The sequence below is a fragment of the Ornithodoros turicata genome, chromosome 2, assembly GCF_037126465.1.
Source record: "Ornithodoros turicata isolate Travis chromosome 2, ASM3712646v1, whole genome shotgun sequence".
In the NCBI taxonomy this organism is placed as follows: Eukaryota; Metazoa; Arthropoda; class Arachnida; order Ixodida; family Argasidae; genus Ornithodoros; species Ornithodoros turicata.
The window spans coordinates 24,328,914-24,344,989 of NC_088202.1; the positions used below are offsets into that span (position 1 = coordinate 24,328,914).

The window sequence follows — 16,076 nt, forward strand, 5'->3', positions numbered from 1 at the left end:
CCCCTTCAGTTACTGCTATCGTGTCATCTACCTAATCCGTTTTCTCACACCTGTGCCTCTGCTGCATCGGTTGCACGAACTCATGTCTCCATTTATATTGTATTGTTTAAAAAAGCTTTAACCCACCATTATTTTTTTCTTTTTTAATATCATGCTGAAACAACTGTGCTTGTTCTTGGTTAGGACATACAGGGAAAGCAGTTACTCAAACACAACATTTCCAACGAGGTCTGGTCTTCAGGTGAAGCGAGGTTGTTAACTTGTCACCACCAAGCACAGTCAATCGGAGGCGCAAAGACGATGGCGGGGGTTAAGACGATGTGTGGCATTTCCTGTGTTCTTGGGGACACAGAGGGTGGGTAATAAATTCTGGGTGTGAGGTCCTGTCACGTAGTGGGGGGATAGATAATTAACATAAAGAGGCGGGTAACTAGACATGTGTGAGACAATAATAGCCCGGTTCTGCTCTACGTTTATTTGTATCTTCACCTGATGAAGTGCAGGTTCTGCACGAAAGCTTGTGTGTATTAATGTTTTATTTCAAAGAGCGCTTCATTCCCTGGACTTATTCTGTTCCCACTACTACCAGACTGGACTGTGTATTTTTACCTTCATCGCCGAAGAAATCGGGTACTACATGTACTACACCGAAGAAGCACCACATAGTTTACGCTGGAAAAATAGGTTCGTCTCTTGGCGCTAGGACGAAGGAAATATGGCGGTAAGCGGCAAAATGACATGTAAACAAGGTCACATGACCTCAAAATGACGCTTTCTATGACGTGCGACCAGGACAAGATGCCAGTTTTGCCAAATGCACCCGCTTGAGGGTAGTTACAGCAATGGTGGGTTTGTGTCATCCGTGTGATTTTTTGTCCTGGGGCTTCTGGCGAGATACACCGCTTTCCCAAGGAGTGAGCACTAAAATCATACGGTTGCTGCATGTCACAGGGGAAGCATTTTGTAGTAGCACGAAAAAATGTGCCCATTGACTGTCTGATAATAATAATAACTGGGTGTTTACGTCGCAAGACAACTGAGCAATAATTAAATAAATAAAATTAAATAAATGTCCTCATTGATTTCATCTCCTATAATTCCGCGTTATATGGCGTAGTGTAGTAGAAAAACACTTCAGGTCAAAATATGAGTGCCTACGAGAGCCAGGAGAATATTAGAACAATGAAACGTCACCAACCTGTCAAGATTAGTGTAACTGATCAGCTTAGGTGAACTGTTACAAAATGAGGCTTGATCGTCGACTGCGTCGCTTTTAACTGTCAGACGGTGGCTCGAAGCGCCTTCGGGAAGAGTCACAAGATGTTGTAGCAGGGCAGCTTCAGGACCCATTTCGCAGGAATCCGTCAACATCAGTGTAACTTCAACAATCGCATCCCAAACAGGATACAAGGTGAAGCTGGAACGCAAGAAGCGAGCAGCACTTTCTCGCAATACTGTCTACCCATATGCCGAGGCATCAAGCACGCATGCACTCCGTTCTTGTACACTGGTCACTTTTCCGCGGTACTTTCCTGCAATACAGTGAAACCGCATGACGAACAGAAACCAACGCTGTAGAACTCTACCCATCTTGTGAAGTATACCCCTCTCCATTCTTTACAACACATCTATGTACAGCTTGGGGCAAAAGTTTACGGAACACCGGGGTGTCGCATTTCTCCATTGGGGTGACACCCTAGCTGTAAATGGCACGACTTGTTTCACTTCTAGGCGACTTCAGGAATGTAAAAATACTCAAAAATACTCAATCTCAAAAGTGTCATTTTTTACGAATGGCCGATATTCTCGATTGCTTCGTTAAGCAATGAACACATGGCAGCTTCAATTTTCTAGTGAAGTGAATATCTAAAATAAATGAATCCTAAGAGAATACTAATGTGCCGAAAATTAACCGTAAACTTGTCACAAAAAGCTCTCCGTTCTTGAACTCTTACGACGTCATCGGATGGATTAGTGTTGTATATGCTCTTCAGGGAAGCTGGATGGACCCTTCCTCTCGAACACCATACAGAGAACGGGCCGATATGCCGGCTGTATGTGTCAGAAGGACGCGTGGAACGCACAACAGTTTTTTTTTTTTTTTTTTTCATGTTTCAACAAAGTTTGAGGCGCCCACAACGCTCAACAAAACAAACTTTTAAGAAAAAAGATTCTACATACACATTCTGAAGGGAACGCTCGTAATTTTTTTCCAGCAATATTTAAGAGGGTCGCTGCTATACATCTGGCTTCTTTCGACTGGAATGGCCCACGCCTGGAAGTACACTCTAAAAAATATAACTCCTTTTTGGGTGTAATTTGACGATACCCTAACTGACTCCCTTTTTGGTGTATATATACACCCTCTGGCAAAACTACACCCCTCAGAAAGGGTGTTCTCTGAACACCTCTTTTGGTGTAACCTAGCGGTACCCTAACTGACTCCCTTTTTGGTGTATGTCTACACCCTCAGGCAAGACAACACCCTTCAGGAAGGGTGTTATGCCGAGGGCAACAAAAACACAATGGTTAAAATAACAGGCATATTCTTTATTTGGATTACCTATAATACACTACATGCACTGCAATAAGAATTACATAGTCACCGCACAATACAAAATATAAAAGTGTTCACCAACATGTCGACCAAGATGAAGGTATTACGGTGAGGCCAAGAGAAGTCCTGCCTCTGTAGTGAAAGAAAAAATGAACTGTTAAATTCCTTAATCAAATTAAGGGCGAACCACAAATTACATGATAGTTACGCAGATGGCTGAGGCTAGAGAAAAATTAAGAGCATACACAAACACAGCGCTCGTCAACATGCAAGCAGCTCAAAGCAATCGATAAATGATGATGATTGAATTTTATTGGCGCAAAAGCAACTCAAGCTATAATACGCCAAACCCATGGTAGTATTTTGACTAGTTAAAAATCAGACGATGATACCAAAATAACGTAGAAATTAAGAAGCACACAATCATAGTGTAGCTAAAAGACCAATGTCACTACAAAGCTGCAATCGGTAAAGGGTCAGCGAAGTGTCGGTATCGAGACCCGAACCCATACCTCTCTGATTTCTGGTCAAGTGTATTACCAATTACACCATTCTGACATCGCCAACACACAATCTTGCCAGAGCCTTGTTCAGAAGACGCGCACAGCCATTGACTCAGCACATCTGACCGGAAACCAAAGGGTAGTGGCCTTGTGGTTTCATTGCCCGCTACCTCTTGCCTCTTGAGTTGTTGACCCTTGCCAGCTGCTCTACTTGCTAGCACAAATTGCACCAACGTCGTTTGTTACGTATACCCCTTGACTTTGCTTAACGGCCACATGTGACCGTTACAACGCGACGCGCACTGTTCTCTGATCTAATCCGTGCATTCCACTTTAGGTCCAAACATAATTTCAAAATACCCGCTTCAAAGGCGCTTCAATCAACGAGACAAGCAGACAAGACAAAATACACCGACAACACTTACCAAACAGCACGCTGCAGCGAGACGCTCGGACACGCTACTCGATCCGATGGGCACGGCGCATCTGTTGCTTGCATCCGTTCGAGACCCGGAACCATAATCCTTGCAGTGCATACTAAGCTCAGATGGTCAAATGACCTGTAGTTCACCAAACGACCTCCCCAAAGAAAACGAAAACTACCACAACTAACTCCAACCGCCATAGCTGGAGAACACAGAGTAAACAGCACACTGTTGCCAGACCTGTCGTAGCGAAGCATTAGAAATTGGATGGCTACTACACCTTTTTCACACCAATTCTCGAAATTACACCCTGCAGAGTGGGACATACACATATTACACCCATTCCAGACCAAAAACAGGGTGTATTTTTTTCCTTGCGGTTGTAATAAGGGAGTAAAGCAACTGATACACCCCAAATACACCCCAATTACACCTAAAAATGAGTTTTATTTTTTAGAGTGTACGCTTATTGTTGTTTGAAAGAATATCTGCAGAACAGGTTTGTTTCTATTAACAAGAGACGACGCAACACGTATTGCGGCGGTTGTTCTACTCCGGTTCCCGAAAACTCTGTGGCGAGTCACCAGTCGGTTCCTTGCCACTGGACCGTGCATCGGTCAACCATACGCACCGCGCCGCTTCCCGAGAGCTCCCTAGTGAAAGACGCGATCATACCGGCCAACTACGGGGACCTGGTGCCTGTGGAAAGGAGGACGTGAAGTTGTCGTGAAGTTATCGAGGTGGTGTTGGTTTGACGCGTCGTCGTCGTATTTACCGAGGGCTTTTGCGAACGCAAAGCAGGTGAGCTCAGAGTCAAACGTCTGCGCTACACTCACATTCGTGTGCTATGACTTATGTCGTCATGACGTTACTATCGCTGGGGCTTCCTTATCAGCAAAGGCAGTGCGAATATTTAAAATTGGTTTATTTAATATCTCACCTGATTTCGGAAGATAAATTTGGCAGAGTAGACAGTGAAGCGGTGCCAAGTAGTGCCATGTATGGGTCTCATGCACATGTTTCCATATTCGATAGTCCCAATAAGTCTTACAGATTTAAAATAAAATAACTATGTGAGCTGCATAAATAAGATGCCGTCTTTGCAAGCGCGCTATATGGCCAGGCGAACATTGTGTCGGGCAGAGTACACATGTAGTAATTGCCTAAGATTCATTAACGAACCTTTAGTTAGACGTTTTCCTTGGAATGTGAGGCAGCAGAACTGGCGTCTGTCATTATTCAAAATCAACTCTTTTAACCTGCACGCACCACCATATCAATATATCGCTCACCAAGATCAAGATATCGATCACCGAACGTTTCTGTGCAAGTGACCCAGAATCGAAACTGTACGGTTATCAGGAGTGTAAGAAAATACTCGACATCCGTCTGTGGGAGCTCACCTCTGGGAGCAGAACGGTTTATCTGGGCGGCAGATTAGCACCTACTCCAGCTAGTTTCATCGCTCTAAAGCATGTAGGTCGTCGCGTATTGCTACTTTATTGGACTCGAGCAACTCAAGAGTCGAGAGAGTCGATTCTTGGTGGGCACAAATAATACGGAACGGTTCAGACGTAGTCACCATGGCAGTGACTCCCGTTCTCACATTCGATGATTCAACACCAGAGGTGCTCGAGAGTCGACTTCCAGGGACTCTCCTCTCGCTGTGGGTCGCTGGAGTCGATGGTGCATGATGATTCTCAAATGTAGCGACTCCGACTTGGTCGCGCGAGCTGAACAACCGAGTACACCCAACGAAACGCGCTTGGTTTCGGTTTCGGCTCACTCGTATAACAAACTTTTGCAATAGATACTTCAAAGTGCGTGGACGTTTCCGGATTTTTAAATCTTCTCCATTTTCGTTATCTCACATTTCTCTGAAAACATCTAATTGAAGAGGTGATCAATTAATTTTAGGTGGAGTGGTTGCATGCCCTCTCCCAAAGAATATCTGCCTGGCCGTATGCCTCGCCTGCAAAAACGTCATATGTGGTGCTGCGCGCCCGTACCTTTTTCGAAAATAAATCTATATTGCTTAAAGAAAAACACGCTCTGTATGCAGTGATTGGTGTATGGTCTATGGTTGACAAAGCTATCCCCCGGGGTGCTGCGGAACAGCTGCTTTGAACTATGGGAACTTGCAGATAACAAAGAAGTGGAGAATGCCTCTAAGCTGCTTCGGTCCCTCCTCTCTCTGCTTATTGTCCACGAGGAGTCAAGGTCAACAAAGCGAAACGTGAAGGACAGTTGAGTCTTCGACATCCCAGTAGTCTCCCAGGATGCAACGTGTGCGTAAGGGGCACCGCGATTTTTGCTCAAGATAGTGAGGGCTGCTTGTTGGCGCAACGGCTCACAGACTTTCGCTGGTCGCTCCATCCGTATGCTAGATCATTTGCGACAAGCAACGGTGGGGATCCTCACGATGGCAGATGAAGGTGAGGGTGTCCTCATCTCACCGTCACCTCAGGCACGGAGGGGGAGGCCAAATTTCCCTTTCCCAGAACGCCCGCATGAAGACGACTCATGACGTCTTGGGGTATGCAGAAGCAGCTTAAAGCTCAGCTCCGCCGATTTTCGGTTGCCACAGAATAGAACCATGCTTGCGCTGTGCGTTCGTTTCTGCACAGCGACCATACATGTGAAATATTTTCACCCAATTGTTTGTAGTTTTTAAGAAAACGATTTTTTTAAATTTCCCTGGTACGGCGGTCCTGTTGTCGGCAAACCCTGATCAAGTCCGGCAAGTCCCGGCTTCGTCTTGGCTTAGCCGGGCTCATGCCTTGGCTAGTGCCAAATCGTCGATGCGATGGCCATAGCTCTTTGGGCGAAGCGGCGAAGGTGAAAGTTTTGGGTGTGTTCCGTGATAATTGGTGTCGTTAATGAGCTTAAAGATAGTTTTGCTGGTCTTCCTTAACAAGCTTTACAGGATGGCCTCGTTGTGAGTGCAACGACGGCCGTCGTGAGCGGACATTCTGTGCCCGCACTGTGATTCGTGCTAGCAACAAGACCTACCAAAACGAGAGCACCACCAAAGCTATTTAGAACGAGAACGAGTATGTGCTCGAAGTTTTATGCAAACGGGCCCTGAATTGCCGCGCGAAAGCGTCGAACTTAGAGTGCTGTCCCTAAGGCTGTTAAAATCGTCGGGGTGGAAGAGAAGCATGACTACAGACGAGGTAAGTTGACCTGTCGCTTTTGGAAACTAAGTGGGGTAAGGAAGCCGGGGTACGGCCTGAGCGAAACGTACGTGACTAAGGCCATCAGGAAAAGTCGTCAGTCAATGGAATGCAATAGCAAAGAAGACGCCAGCAGCGGTAATGAAACGCGCCACCAGCTGACTAGCAACTCCAGTGCGGGTTCTGTTCGTGTCGCCGGTGTCTTTTCGACTGCTGCATTTCATTGATCAGATTGTATTGGGCGTTATTGAGGCTTATATTGTGTCGACCTCATTGTTCCTTCATCTCATCTTCTGCTGTGTCAGTCGTCAATCAATACTGCAAGCTCCCCAGAGAGGAAGGCACCGAAACCACGAATGTGTACGTTCCTGCCGTTTTAGTGAACTGTTGTGTGAGGTCAGACATGGTGAACACAAAGAAAAAAAAAAAAAAAACAAGATTACGTACACAACAAAACTTTGTTGCCGGAACCAGTTGAATCTCTTTGGTTGTGAACACCATATGGCGTTCCAGGGTTTTCCCCATGTGCTAATGTCACTGTTTGCAAAATTTTGCGGGCACAAGATGGTCAAACAGGCCCAGTAACTCTGCCACTTGCTGGATGTCCGTGTCAGCCTCTGCAGCTGCCTGAAGGATTTCAAAATAGCGTAGCGAAACAAGTCCATTTCTTTATTAATGCCCTTGAAGCTAGGCTCTACAGGGGAGCTGGTGAAGTGATATGATGCGACAAAATGATTTGTAGTTTAGTCATGCTTTTATGTCTGCCTTCAGCTGTGGCCTGGGAAGTGGTACAAAATGAATTACACGTTAGACAAATCAACTATACAGCACACGAAAATATATAAAACACAACACCAACATCACACAGTTTTTAAAAATGTTGTAATCTTTGACATACGCATTGTAATAACCCTGTGAACGCAAAACTTGTATATTGCACATTTATATGAAGTCAGACCATAGATCAGGCACGTCCCAGTCATCCCAAGACTTTAAGCCCTATTAGGGCACATTCGATGTTTAATACAGGGGGTCTTTCAACTTCACACTTTCAGATGCGACAAAATATGGTTCAGTGAGCTGCATGAAATTGAGTGTCTGTTTCTTTCACACTACATCCAGTTGAGTCGAGAGATTTGGAAATTTGAGTTTCTGAAAAAACATGTAGCCATTGCCATCGCTGCACCTTCCGCTACCGATGTTTTCCCGTTGCTGTAATGAATATGATTCGCGGGTCATTACACATGTGGAAAAACTTGGATTGTAAAATTTGGAAAAACAAAGACCCTGCAATAATTACTACCTTTGCAGTAATAATAATACACCCTTTTGTGCTAATATTTGTCACACACTATTCTTATAAACTCGCCTCGAGTTCTTATTGGCATCGCTTTTACTGGTGCTGCTCTGCACCATGCTACCATGGATTCCAGGGTACTGCAAATGCGGCTGAAACAGCCTCGGGGAATCGCACAGGATTAGCAAACTAACATTTTGCAAACGTGTAAACGTTCCCCGCTTTCTCAAGCTAACGAGCTAACTATTTTACATATCTGGGTTTGAAAGGATGATCTCAATCTACAGCAACTCTGAAGTCACACTTCCTAATTAATCTTAATGCCTTTGTCTTTGCAGAATCTTAATGTTTTACCGCCATCTTAATAACTTTGTCGTTGATAAACAGTTTGTAAAGCACCAAGGACTGACACTGTCAACATGCTTTTGCAGCAGTGCACAACTATCACAATGAAGATAAGAATCTTCCAGTATTGCACAACAGAATCTGAATAAATAAATAAATATTAGGAACAATAAAAGGACTCAAAGTGGAACACACCATAAAACGTCTTGTACTGCACAGATTCACCACAGCACACTGATACAAAGTGTCTCAAGGTGATACAAAACTGAAGGCTCCATGTTACACACCACTACCTTTTACGGAAACTTCCTACCCTCAAAATATCTGACCAGGGCATAGGACTTTATCTACAAAGATTTTCCAAAATGTGCATATATAAAGTACCGTATGTGCTGAAAATATATATGGAAAACCCTCGCGCCATAAAACACGATGGGAAGAGTATGGCACAGAACCGTATAGTATACTATTGATGTCGTGCAGGGAAATAATGGACAGAAATGGGCCATCAAAATTGAAACATACATTTTTAAAATTGAAATTGAAATTTAGATTTCACCAACACTGAGGTACCTGACATTACAATACATAGCCGCAGCCATTTTAGGGCTTTCGATTTTGAAAGACATCAAGCCGGTTAAAATAGTCCTATGTCCGCTGATATCGCTCTCTCTCTAACACATGCTTCATGCCTCAGACAATAGTGGTGACCAGGCCAGGTGTAGGCGCACGCGGTGCAGTCTGGAACTTTTGAAAATGGCCTATTGGGAATGTGGGGAAACACGGTATTTATACTGTATAACCAGAAAAAGTCACTCCCTTCTTAACAGTGTGTCCCAGCAAAAGCGGGCCAGTGCGTTTCACAAAGGGAGCAATGAACAGAAACCTGCGGCTCTTTTTGTGGTACTTGAGTCGCAAACAGGTGGTTCTCTTTATCCAGCACCTGTTTTTAACTCAATTTCCACAAAAGTAGCTTCAGGTTTCTGCTTATTGCTCTCTTTGTGAAGGGCGCTTGCCTGTTTTCACTTGGACACACTGTATAGATGCATACAGAAAATACATTTGTAAGAAGTCCCGGGCGCTGACCATGACGCAACACACTATTGCAACATTAGCACCTCCACGCTCTGGCCACATGTCTCTGACCCCAGACAGCACACTTGACTGGCCAGAGTAAGGAGGCTGTGCTGACTGTGTACAAGGGCATTGGTGCATCACCCCAGCAAGACTGCTCTCAGCACTTGTGACTGGAGTGGAACATCTGCATAAAATAAGGGCAGCCATGGCTATGGGCAGCATTTGATAGAGAGACATGTTGAATAGTGTTAGGCACTTTACGCACCCATGAAGCCACGGTAGGTAGGTGATGGAAATGCCTGCCTTATTTTGGAGACACAGCACCCCGGGATTTTCTGTCGCCTTCCTCGTCCAAGCCGGCCCCAGACCCACCAAACAAAATTTGAGTAGGCAGTGAAGTGAAGCTTGCTGCAAAAGATTTCTTGCTGTATTCCTTGAGCAGTCTTTGGACCGAGTTGCCTCCAATTTCAATTTTGCGGTCTTTCAACTTACTGAGGGTTCAGGGGATTCAGGGAAATGCTAGTGTGCAGTGCTGCGATTTTGTTGAAACCTTTGAGCTTATTTCACTGTTTTGCAATATACATGCATTATGCATAACATGCTTGCTTAGCTTGTGTGTTGATACTCCATGCAAATATGCAAAATTACCATAGGTGTAGGTCATAATATTTTAAAATCCCTGTCGTCTGTAACAAAGCATTTGCTGTGAGGTGATTAGATGAGTTTCGATTGTGCACCACAGTGCAGTGTTATGATGAATCATTCTGACCTTTTGTAAATAAATACAGTTCCCGAAACACGTTATCAGTTTTATTAGTTTTATACTTTACCTGTTTCTGTCAGGGCACTGCCCCATATAAGAAGGTGTGTAGTACGTTAAGCGCCGCATATTCACTTCTAATAGTTCTTCATTTAAGCACAACGCTTCAAACAGATAGTGATCGCCAATGCAGCTTACCTCCGCGCTGAAGCACATCCCCCGAACTTTATCCACTGAGCTGCAGCACATAAACTCGTCTTCATGTTCGGATCTGCAGCAGCCGCAGTCACACCTGCAATATCAAGGTACATTTAATGACAAGAATTCAGTCCCCTTCCTTCTCATCGTTTCTGTTTGAAAACATGCGTGTATCCCCGATGCAGAATAACTGAAGAAGTGCATTTAATGACAAGAATTCAGTCCCCTTCCTTCTCATCGTTTCTGTTTGAAAACATGCGTGTATCCCCCACTGTTGTCACTGCTGAGGGAATCTCTGGGTTCCTGCTCCTCTCAACTGTGGGGAATCTAGGGCAAATTAGTCAACTGTTGTCACTGCGGAGGCAATCTCTGGTTGTTCACTTGCAACACTCACATGTAAATACTGCAGGACTATCTGACAAGAAACTCAAAACATGGTACCCTATTTACTCGCATGATTTGCACACTTTTTCTCCCAAACAAAGTAGGAAATGTTCAGGGTGCGCAAATTGTGCGGGAACATTTGTTACGATATTCAAACGTCGTTTCATATGAAGCCGTTTTGCGTCGTTGCGGGTACTTAGGGCTAGATACGCAGTGTTCCTTACAAGGACATACAAAGCAGTGCCGCGTACCTGAATTCGTTTCTCGGTTCTTCAACTGGGGCTATGCTGTTCGCGTGAGGCTCTTCCTCAGCGCTCCGTTCCGTGATCGCAAGGGGCAGCGGGTCCTCATGAAAAGGGCCGTCGTCCGTGTTGGTCTCAAGGAACCAGTCAGTCTCAAAGTTGTCAATGTATGGCTCGTCACTTTGGGAATCGTCCACAAACTCGGCGTCCGAGTCCGGAGAACTTTCTACGTCCGACATTATATATGTGCCCGCTTTCGGAACGTCATTGTAAGGCGCGCAGAGAGATGCCGCGTGATTGGCTATGGAGCGGTGGCTACGGCTTCGGCCCGTAAAAACCGACAACATCCGAACAACTGTGGCATTTGCGCACGCTTTGTTACTTCCAAAAGGTACCTCGTCAACCTGTGTCCTCGAGCGTATTGAAGTACCGGAATTGCCGCCTTTCTTTCGGGTTCCATTTCGTGAGTCCTGTGTACTTCAGAGATGGGGTACTCGTGTTGTGCTCCAGGCTGTAGGAAGCGCTCGGGAACAAACCCCAACGTATCGTATCATGCATTTCCTGTTGACGCGAGGCTACTGAAGCTATGGGTGGAAGCAGTGAACTGGGAGTCATGGCAGCCATGTAAGAGCAGCAGATTGTGCTCGGACCACTTTGCAGATGATTGCTACGAGGACAGCGTTCGTCTCATGCCAATTCTCGGCATTCCGCAAACGGGAAGGAGGAAACGGCTGAAACCTGGTTCAGTGCCTAGCCTATTCGCGCCATTGGCGACTGAAGAAAGGGAAGCTGGGGTATGTATATATTGATAATTTTGTTACTGCTTCTTTCTGACGAGGACACTTTTCCAGTCCCGACACGAAGCCCCTCACAGTGCTGACCCTGGCACATGCCCGGTAGGTGCCTATGGGGAGGTGACGGCAAGTCAACTGGAGGCAACACACGAAGGAGATGGAGCATCTGAAGTCACGCGTTCCACGCGAGACTTTGGCTGTCAAGTGACCACCCCGTGCACTTGCACAGGTGTCTGGGCATGGAACGAGGGAGCGAATGGATCGATACAAGGTAGCCCTCTGTTGTGAGGAGTGCAGGTCTAATTTTTTCTCTCTCTGAACAGAAGAAATAAGCCAGGAATACAGAGAGCTGCCTCACGAATTCCTGGAACCCATCCGGTCTTCAACCCCGTTCCCTGCACCAGAAGATCTATGCTCTCAAGAAATCGATGAGTGCTTCATCAAAGACGAAATGTATGCATTATAGCACTGTTGGCTCCTATGTACTGCAAGACAAGGGCTGCATACCTTGAGTGTGAGGGAACAAGACGACACGAGAAGCTGTCAAATACTTCTGGTGGCGTTTTGTTCCCTCAGACTCAAGGTATGCTGCCCTCATTTAACTTCCAGCAGCTAGCTTGCCTGCTCACCCTTTTATTTCATCTCGACTATGACCTATTTTGCTTAATCTATTCAACAAGCTGTCATGTTGTCAAAACAGGGTCGCATCATGTGGCACGTCTGGCATGGATATGTCGCTTGCAACTCAAGACGATGATGCTGAAGAATGGTATGTTTTACCATGTTTTCACTGGGTTGTTATTACTCACTGAGCTAAAATTACAGCAAGGCTGCTGCAAAATTAATTTGGAGGCTTTGTCGTGACTATTAGGTTTGGGTTTTGCACACTTCTTACGACAAAAGCTAGTTCAACAATAAAACCTGATTTCTCAATGAACTTAGTCTGATGATAATTTCCCCCCTTAACTTGCAATGAAATTTTTACGTGTAGTTATTGGCCTGATCTTTACCTTCCAAATTTGAGGGGGAAAATAAATTAATAAAACTCGATAACTTCAGGGTATTTTCCACTATATTTTTATTGTATCGTGCAGTCATCTTGGTATTTTTGTGGATTAAACAGAAATTGTAGGGTGTTCCATTTTACATGAACCCCATTGTTAAAAATAATGTTGCATTGAATCACAATAGGACAACTTGCATAATGTCACAAATAGCCTCTACTGTTTTAGTGTATTTTCTGTTTCACTGTTACCTAATTATTTGAGATTAATTTTGTAACTGTTTATTTCTAATGTAACGATTGACTTGGCTTCGCTGCGTGACAAGTGCATCTGACTGTGGTTTCTCTCTGCCGCTTTAGGAATGACAGCATGCGGTCGGTGGGCTGAAGGTGGTAACATACCCTTACACTTGTGTAGGGCATTATCCTGTACATTATCCATTCTATATTCAATAATATTTAGCGAGATGTGCCGCACCCTGCCAATTGCAAGCTCTTTTCAACAGATCATATGCATTATGGGCGTGAAATTACAGTACATTGACGCGCTGCCTGACTTCTTTTTTAATTTACTTAGGCTCGACCCAAAGGATACTTCGTACTGCCCAGATGAAGCTTCTGGAGGCGACATGTATGCATCTAATTTTGCTTTAGAAGTCTGGGGTTTACACGACTTTCCTGTTGCAGGTCTTTCAACATTGTGGAAGAGCCAGAAGTTGGGACTGCAGAAGAACCGAAGTATGTTGTCTTTGAGTCCTGTCTCAAGCAGTTGGTCCAAAGGTGCCCGCAGTGCTCAGCCCCAGACTGTGAAGTTTCCCTTAGCTGCATTGGCACTATGGTGAAGGCAACTATCAGCTGTCCAAACTCCCACATCACAAAGTGGTGCAGCCAGCCATCGATCCAAGGGAAACCGCTTGGGAACATTCTATCGATTTGTTTTTGGTAACTTGTGCAGGTGTGGCAGTTAGAGCAATCACAGCTGCTGCAACAGTTGAAGGGAAGGGAGCTATGCTTCGCCGGTGATGGTGGGGTGGATTCACCTGGTCATTCAGCTGACTTCGGCACGTATTCACTGCTGGAAACTGACGTCAACCGAATTATCCATGTGGAGCTTGTCAAGGTATTGCATGTTATGAGAGTAGCCACATCTATGCAATCGCTTGTGTACAATGCTCAATTATTTTAGTCGCAGTCCACCGAAGTTAGTTCCAGCAACCGCATGGAGAGGGAAGGCCTAGAGCGAGCCCTGGCATTCCTCTACCAGCAGGATGTGTCCATCTCTATGCTTGTCACTGACAGGCACGCTGAGGTGAAAGCATTTATGAAGCGGACCTACCCTACCATAAGACATCGGTTTGATGTGTGGCATGTTGCCAAAGGTAATACACTTGGTCGTCGCTTGCTATGGGGAAACAAAATCTGTGCAGGATATAAACATTTCGGGACTTTCTAGGCATAAAAAAGAAACTGGTTGCAGCAGCTGCGGGTAAAAGGCACAACGTTATTCAGAAATGGTGCCCAACCATCGTGCGCCATCTTTACTGGTGTGCACGTACCAGCAACGACGATGGAGCCTTGGTGCAAGCAAAGTGGAGGACCATACTACGACATGTGCTAGATATACACGAGCACCCAGACTCCCTGCACCCAAAGTGTGCCCATAGCGACTTAGGGGAACGTCTGTGGCTGGAGGAGGATAAGTTTGCTTTGAGCGTGTTTTGGGCTCTACATTTGCTCAGCTACAGCTGCTTTACACTACAAGTGTGTCGAATTGTACCTTGCTTTCTGATTACCAGGGACAGACACCTATGAGAAGCTGAAAGGTATCGTGGCATCACCACATCTGCTAAAGGACGTGCCTCAGCTATCTCCCGACAGACAGACATTTGGCCTCGAGTCGTTCCACGGGCTGATCATCCACTTTGCTCCAAAGGCATGGAAGCTGTCATATGATGGAATGCTGGCTCGGTAAATTTGTTAGTCTTAGTTCACTTTTAAGGTTCAGGCATCACTGGATGCAAAAACCTTAACTAGGATATATATCCTGTATTTTACATATGTATAGGTATAAAGCATAAGACTGCATTATTACAACTGCATTTTTGAGAGCAGCGAAAAGCCTCACAGGTGTTTCTGATATTTCTAGATCTTACATCGCTGCCATGCATTACAACTACAATGCTGACCGGCAAGTGGCCAAGCACATTGTCAAGTGCTCTAAAGCACAAAAGCGCTGGACAGTCGTCGGTGTGAAAGGAAAGGCATCATATGGTGAGGCTGGGTTCTTGGAATTTACTGCCATGTGTCCAGTTCTTTTTAAATTAACTTCACTAGGTAACTGCTGCAATTTATGAGGTAAAATTCCCTTCCACTGACTGATGGTGACACAACTATGAATGAGGATATTGCATTACTGCGCATTATCCAGTACACAGGGTTTTGTGACATTGGCTAGTTTTTTTTCACCTGGCTATGTGGTCAATATTGTGTGAAATGTGGGGCTTCCTAATATGCTGGATAATCTGAAATGGCATAGTGAAATAACACATTTCTTGTTGTTGCTTTTACTTTTGATGAGATGCATGAATTTGCGCTCTTGCAGGCTACGTCCAGAAGTTGATTGACCGTGTGCTGGAACTCGTCTCACAATGGCCTTCATACCGAGTGGCTGAGGAGGCTGTTGCACAAACGAGGCAGGAAACACTGAGTAGCAAATATGGCCCAAAACCAAGCCTTGACCAGGCACAGCAGGAGCACCGTTCTCGCTATAGCTGCTAAGTGCGCTCGGTTACAGTTGCTATTAGATGCCAAGGGTGACCAATAGCTTCAACCGTTTCAGCATGCTCTGTGTTCACCTCATGGGGTATAGGACTCAGATACATGTACGATTTGGCATTTGTGCACCACTTGTTAATACGTTGGCCCTGAAGTTTTAGGGTTTTAATTCTTTTCTTCAAATTCAGGGGTGGAAAATAGTCCAATAATTCCATGCAACAAATCGTGGAAATTAAGGTTGAAAAATAATCATCGGACTGCATTTGAAGAGTAAGTAGCATTCCAGAGCTTAAAGGTCAGCTATGCCGATATACCAAATAGTCGAAACGGTTGTGATATTCTGAAAGCCCACATCCAGCTCTCCCCAAAATGCACCTTCATTCTCTCAGTTCGGTACAGTACCATGTCAAAAAAATAGATAATTCATTCCGAAACACACATGGGCGCAGCCATTTTTATGACGTAGATGCACCCGAACGGGCATTGTGACGTGTACGCGCCTTCGTACTTGCCAGTGGATTTCAGCTACGGCTTCTCGCG

At 45.1% G+C, this 16,076-nt stretch overlaps 1 long non-coding RNA gene across 1 annotated transcript; it reads left to right on the plus strand.

Moving 5' to 3' along the window:
- The first annotated feature begins 14,662 nt into the window (after positions 1 to 14,662).
- Positions 14,663 to 15,447, plus strand: LOC135383230 (uncharacterized). Its single transcript, XR_010419762.1, has 3 exons — positions 14,663 to 14,729; positions 14,908 to 15,032; positions 15,364 to 15,447. It is a non-coding gene; the product is annotated as an uncharacterized LOC135383230 (long non-coding RNA).
- The last annotated feature ends 629 nt before the right edge of the window (positions 15,448 to 16,076 follow it).